Source organism: Natrix helvetica (assembly GCF_964273705.1).
Source record: "Natrix helvetica genome assembly, chromosome: 2".
Classification (NCBI taxonomy): domain Eukaryota; kingdom Metazoa; phylum Chordata; class Lepidosauria; order Squamata; family Natricidae; genus Natrix; species Natrix helvetica.
This window is the reverse complement of record NC_138552.1, coordinates 75,793,402-75,799,401: the sequence shown is the minus strand read 5'-3', so window position 1 is coordinate 75,799,401 and position 6,000 is coordinate 75,793,402. Positions and strand designations below refer to the sequence as shown.

The following is a 6,000-nucleotide window of genomic DNA, read 5'->3' as shown; positions in this document are numbered from 1 at the left end:
TTGCTTCATACTCCTACAAACATTGATACACCTGTTCCCCAACTTACTTTGCCAACCTTGTGGAGCATTGTACTACTAGTTTTCCCAGTGCATGGCATAAAAATATTCTACATGTTTGTGCTGATAGGGTAGCAGTAATCAACTTCCCAAAGATAGGAACTACAGTTCATTCCCCTGGCTATCTCAAAGGCAGCATATGATGGCATCAGAGAGCTGGTGACATTATAGCAAAGGTAGGAACCAATTTAAGACCCTTCTTCTTTTCTTTGCAGTTTTTAGTGGTGGGTACTAAGGAGAAGCTGATTATGAAAAATGCTCTAGCAGGGTTTTGTAAGGTTGGGCTTTGTAAAATTGGTAAAGAAGTACACTTAAAACACTCATTCTCTGAAGAATCTGTGGTATTGATTCTCTCCAAAATATGAACAGGGAAGAAGTCATCCTGATTTTTAGGACACAGAATATTTCACAGTATTGTAGGCTTGGACCAGACCCTATGTTTTGAATGAGATTAATTTTACATGGAATAGGTGTACTTACATCTAGTCAAGCTCATGATAGTCACAAAATAAACGAACAAATTTCAAGCTAAAGAAGACAATGCTGGAAGTAAATGTAAAACATAGACAGCTCTTCTGTCCTGAGGACTAACGGTGCCATCAGAAATCAGCTATTTCTAAAATCTGCTCTTTAAAAGTGCTATTAATGCAGCAAAAGATCCAGTTTGCATCCAAAGCTCACTATTCTCAACAAAAAAGCAACACTGTGATGTTCTACTGAATTTTTATTTGGCTGATCTGAAAACCTCTTATGCCCTAGAAAGAACAGCTTGTTCCCATCCTTAACGCAACACCACAGGTCTTTGAACACTTAGTAAGTTCCCTTTCTTTACAAAATAATACAAAACCAATTCTTCCTAACATTTCACCACCAGTGTGACAACATGCAGAGTTGTTCTTCGTTGGATTCTTTTTAATGTCTTCTGAAGTCAGCTAACAAGAGCCAAATCCAGTCCAAATAACAGCATCCAAGCCAGGCAAAGGAGACAAGATCCTCCTACAGCTATGCAAAAATGCACTTCATTTTTTGAATATCTCCCATTTATACCACCGTTTATGCTCAACCCTAACTTATTGTTATGCATACATACATAGCTCACACTACTGTAAACATTCCTGGGAAAACAAAAATAGAGTCAATACTATATTGGTTGTATTATTTTATTTATTCTCATCATCTTGCCTTTCACAACATTCCAGTCTCCAAATTCAGAAATATGGATAATAGGGTCATCGTTTGTATTTGTGATTCAAGTTGAGCTATAGGAGGTAGCAATTTTTTTAAATTTCACATTAATGAACAGACATCAAAACTGTGATTTCAGGGGAAGCTAGAGATCATCTAAAAAGCGATCCTTTCTGCGAGTTTTTATATTGCCTGGATCACTTTTTTTTTGGCCTTCTCTTTGGAACATGGGCAGAGATGGAAACTGCCGAGAGGGCAGGTGAATGCCTAATGCCAGAAACTACAGGTAGTCATCAACTTACAACAGTTCATATAGTGACTGTTGAAAGTTACAACACTGAAAAAAGTGACATGATCCATTTTTCATTCACCACCATTGTAGCATTCCCCATGATCATGTGATCAAAATTCAGATGCTTGACAGTTGGTTCATACTTATGACCGTTGCTGTGTTCTAAGGTCACTTGATCCCCGTTTGCAACCTTTTGACAAGCAAAGTCAATTGGAGGGGAAGCCAGATTCACTTAACAACCGAGTTACTAACTTATCAACTATGGCTAGGAAAGTTGTAAAACGGGGCAAAACTCACTTAACAAGTGTTTCATTTAACAACAGAAATTTTGGGCTCAATTGTGGTAGTAAGTCGAGGTCTACCTGCACTGTTCTCTTTCTGGGCTGCTCTCCCTGGAGAAAGCAGCACAGAAAAGTATCAAGAAAAAAAAGACAGCAAAAAGAAAGAGCTCCTGCCTCCCATCGTGGGGGCCCAGCAAACCAAAGCTGGGCTACCAGCGTCGCCGAGAAATAGGGATCCCCCGCTTTATCCTGGTGCCTTTGCCTCGTTAGTACCGGCGGTAGCTCGGGCGGCCTTGTCGCCGCGTATCTCACGGGGGCATTTTTGCCCTGCAGCCACCCTGAGGGAAGGAGAAGGTGCTGAGGGAAGGAGGGGCGGGCCGAGTGGTAACCCCTCCTCCCCGCCGGGAGCGCGGAGGCCCCGCCTCCTCCCTCAAGCCCCCACCCCCCCAGCCAGGAAAAGGGCGGTTTGGCTTCTGCCCATCCCCCGCATTTGAGAACCACACAGGAGACCTCCAGCCTCCTGGTTGCCGCACTTTCCCCGCGTAAGATGGCGGCGGCGGCGGCGACACTAGTCAACCCGAGCCATTTTAACGCCCCTAAAAGGGCGGGGAGGAGGGAGGGAGGGAGGGAGGGAGGGGGGGGGAAAGAGAGAGAACAGGGAGAAACCAGGCCCCGAGGCGAGAACACTCTCCCCACGCGCCTCCTTCCGAGCGGCTACGAAGTGCCAAAGCGGGCAAAGAAAAGACCTTCTCCTAAAATTAACCGCAAAGCTACACCTTTCAGCTCAGCCGCTCTCCGCAGGCGGGATATTAGATTATCAGCGCGGCTTCAGTTCTTCCTGCCCCCCGCCATAATAAAAGGATCCTTGCCAGGCTTCCCTCTCCCCCTCCCCCGGCAACACCACCACCACGCCGGAGCAGGGAATCGTAGTCCCCGCCCCTTGGATGTCCTCCCGTTGAAAGGGAGTTGATTGCAGCGCGCGCTGAGGCGGCTGTGCCGAGCGAGCGTGTTGCTCTGGAAGCCGCGTGCAGTCCAACTGTTCCTCGGGAACACACGCGCTCTTCCTCCTCCTCCTCCACACGCAGATGTACTGAAGAAAACCCACATTAATTTCTCCCCCTCTTCTCTCTTTCTCGCCCCCCCCCCCCACCCGCCGTGTAAGATTCACCCCCCAATTCTCTTCTTCAGCCCGACAGGAGGGAGGGGGGAAGAGGACTTATCATTCATACTGGAAGCCCCGCCTCTTCCGGGCCTGTGAGGCTGGGCCACCGCCTCCTCTCCTCCTCTCGCTCTCTCGTTCGCTCTCTCCCTTTTGTGAGTTATAGCAACCGTTGCCTTGTGAATCAAGCGCCATAGTCACCGTAGTCCTGGCGACTGTTACCCATCAACAACAACGGCTCCTTTCCTCCTTCACCACCATCACCACCTCCTCCTGCTGCTGCTGCTGCTCCTCCTCACCCCCAGCCTCACCCCCATCCTCATCATCACCCACAACAACAACCTCCAGCAGCAAGAGCAACACCATCACCACTACCACAGCCCTCCACAGCCCAGGTGAATATGATTGTAATGTGCAACACCCCCCCTCCCTTTTTTTCCCCATCGAGAAACCGGCCTGGAGTTGCTCCATTGAGCTGAATCACTGAATGTGTGCAAAGCGGGGAAAACTGTAATATGTCTTATGTGTGAGACTGTATGTGTGTGTGATTCCTCCCCCGGCCTGTTTTGTGCTTTCTTTATATATCCCCTCTCATCCCCCTCCTTTCTTCTCTGATAGTGGCTGTAGTGAATTGGTGGAGTTGAAATGGGAAAGTGGGTATGATTTGCACTGGGAGGGGGGTTAAGAATGGAAAGGAAATTGGCTGCGAAGTGGGGGGAGAGCTCCCTAATGATCCCCATAAGGTGACTGGAGAGGAGTGGGGGGGTATTTTTTGTTCCTTTTAATGTGCCTCATATTCTTATTTTTAGGGAGTTAATGGACGAAGGGGAAATAAGGTGGCTGTCCATGCTCTGGGTAGTCCCATGCTTTAACTTGGAATTGGGATTTTGATATATAAGATTTAGGGGTTTGGAACTTGTGTGTGGGCCTTGGACTCCCAACTGGGGATTGGATAGACTTACCGTGCTTGTGAACTTTTCTTCTTCTTTTTTGCTTCTGATCATCCTCACCCTACTTGCTTTTTAACCTTTCCAGTACTTTATTGTGAGCAGGTTGTTTCCTACATATTGACATTAGCTTGATCATTCATAGGCAATTATCTTTGTGATGCAGATCTTTCTCTTGTTCATTAAACACTGCAATACCACACAGTGTTGATTTGAAAGATGTAAGAGAAATGTTTGAGAAATTCATGAGGTGTGATTTAATTCAAATTTAATGCATGTGTATAATTTCAATTTGTTATGATTCTCCCTGGATTAATCTTGGGGTAAAAGCTGGAAGTAACCTTTCTTGTCTGAAAATTATGTTTATTTAGGATGTTTTGTATATGAAATGAAAAGATACAAGAAAGTGGTAGGAAAAATTTATCCAGATACCTTCTTAATTATTGTAGCTTTTACATATATTAATTACTCTTGTGTCTTTATTTTTCTTAAATGCTGAAATGGAAATTAAGTCATCATAAAGAATTACAAATCTTGTGAATTGGAATATGTGAATGCTTAATCATCACTGTAGTTGCTAATTATGACTTGTAGGTTTGTACCAGGAGCATATGGTAATTGTTTGCTCTTCCTGGACAAAAGGTAATATTTCTTATACACCTCAGTGGGACAAGCTGTTGACATTCAGTTACTTTGCACCTGACCCCCTCTGCTCCAGTTTTTTAACATGGTATTGAAACATTTCTCAATTACTAATGCTGGTCATCAGAGTTCATATTTTATTTAGAATGCAACCAAAATGTCTTGCAGCTCACTTTTTAAAATTATTGTGATTTGGAAGAGATTCTATATTTTCTAATTACGTTCTATTAATTTGACTACTACTTACAAAAGAGACTGTTTTAATTGTATTTTTTCACAGTTGTAAAATCTGTATTGAATAGAATGTTACTTGTAACAATGCCAACAAAAATATATTGATTTATCTGATAAAGCAACCCCTGAAGAGTCTATCAGGGTATATTATTTCTTAGACTGTCAGTTGCAAAGCAGGTTAGAGGATTATTAAGATTTTGAGCTGTTTTCTGAATAAGACATGTATTGTGTCATTTTAGTTCATGAACTTATGGTGTATATGTGTACCTATGTGCATTTACACACAAACACACATATATGAAAGGTATATTATAACATTCTGAAAACTACTGTAAAAACAGAAATGGATAGATTATTATTTCATTAGGTATTAATATGTATATTGCAAATTATTTTATATACAAAGTACAAATTAATTGTTGCTTCTATTTATATTCTTATTACAGTAGTGGCAATTTTCCGCTTCCTTTTGCTGACTGCATCCACCTGTTGTCTTACTTTAAACTAAAATTTGTAATTTATAAACTTAGAAAAAATAGCATTTTTCTAGCTGTGTAGTTTCTAATAGCTAAGATTACAATGCGCCATAGACTCAAAGCCAGAATATGTCGTTTAGTGTAATAATAAAGTATGACCATTGCGATATGGTGCAGACTTACAATGCAAATAGTGAAGCTTTTTCTGCTCAACAACAACGATCAACTAATCAGCTTGTTATGGTTTATTCTTTCATATCTTAAAATGACAGGTTCCATAGCATTACTTTTTAAGCTTTACAATGAGCTATTTCCCTGGATAATAAAAGAGATTAATCTCCGATACTCATCTAAAATATTGAGAAAAGGTTCTTTGGGTAGTTCAGAAGGTAAATTTTTAAGTTTATTGAAACAGGAATTCCATATCTTTTCTTATTTGACTTATTAAATAATATAAGAAAAGTATATTTCCTTTGTTGACATATCTCACTGAACCAGAGAAGGATGTCAAATTAAAAATCACAAATGCTAATTAATCTAATATTTTCATGTTACATAACTGGACCCTTTTTCATACTATATATTTTATATACAGATCTCAGTCTTTGTTTATCATATTTCAACACCCAACTGGTAGCTTTATTTAGCACTCTACCAAACAACTTACGTTTGTGGCAGACAGCATCATTTCCACTAGCATCCATCACAACTGGAGAAGATGAAAAAG

General features: G+C 41.7%; 1 protein-coding gene across 1 annotated transcript in view; it reads left to right on the top strand.

Moving 5' to 3' along the window:
• Nucleotides 1-3,101: 3,101 nt before the first annotated feature.
• The window catches only part of RFX3 (regulatory factor X3), a 192,687-nt gene continuing 189,788 nt past the window's right edge, over nt 3,102-6,000 (top strand). The window contains exon 1 of the mRNA XM_081942899.1: nt 3,102-3,369. The gene's annotated coding sequence lies outside the window, so the exon portion shown is untranslated. The remainder of the gene's footprint in view (nt 3,370-6,000) is intronic.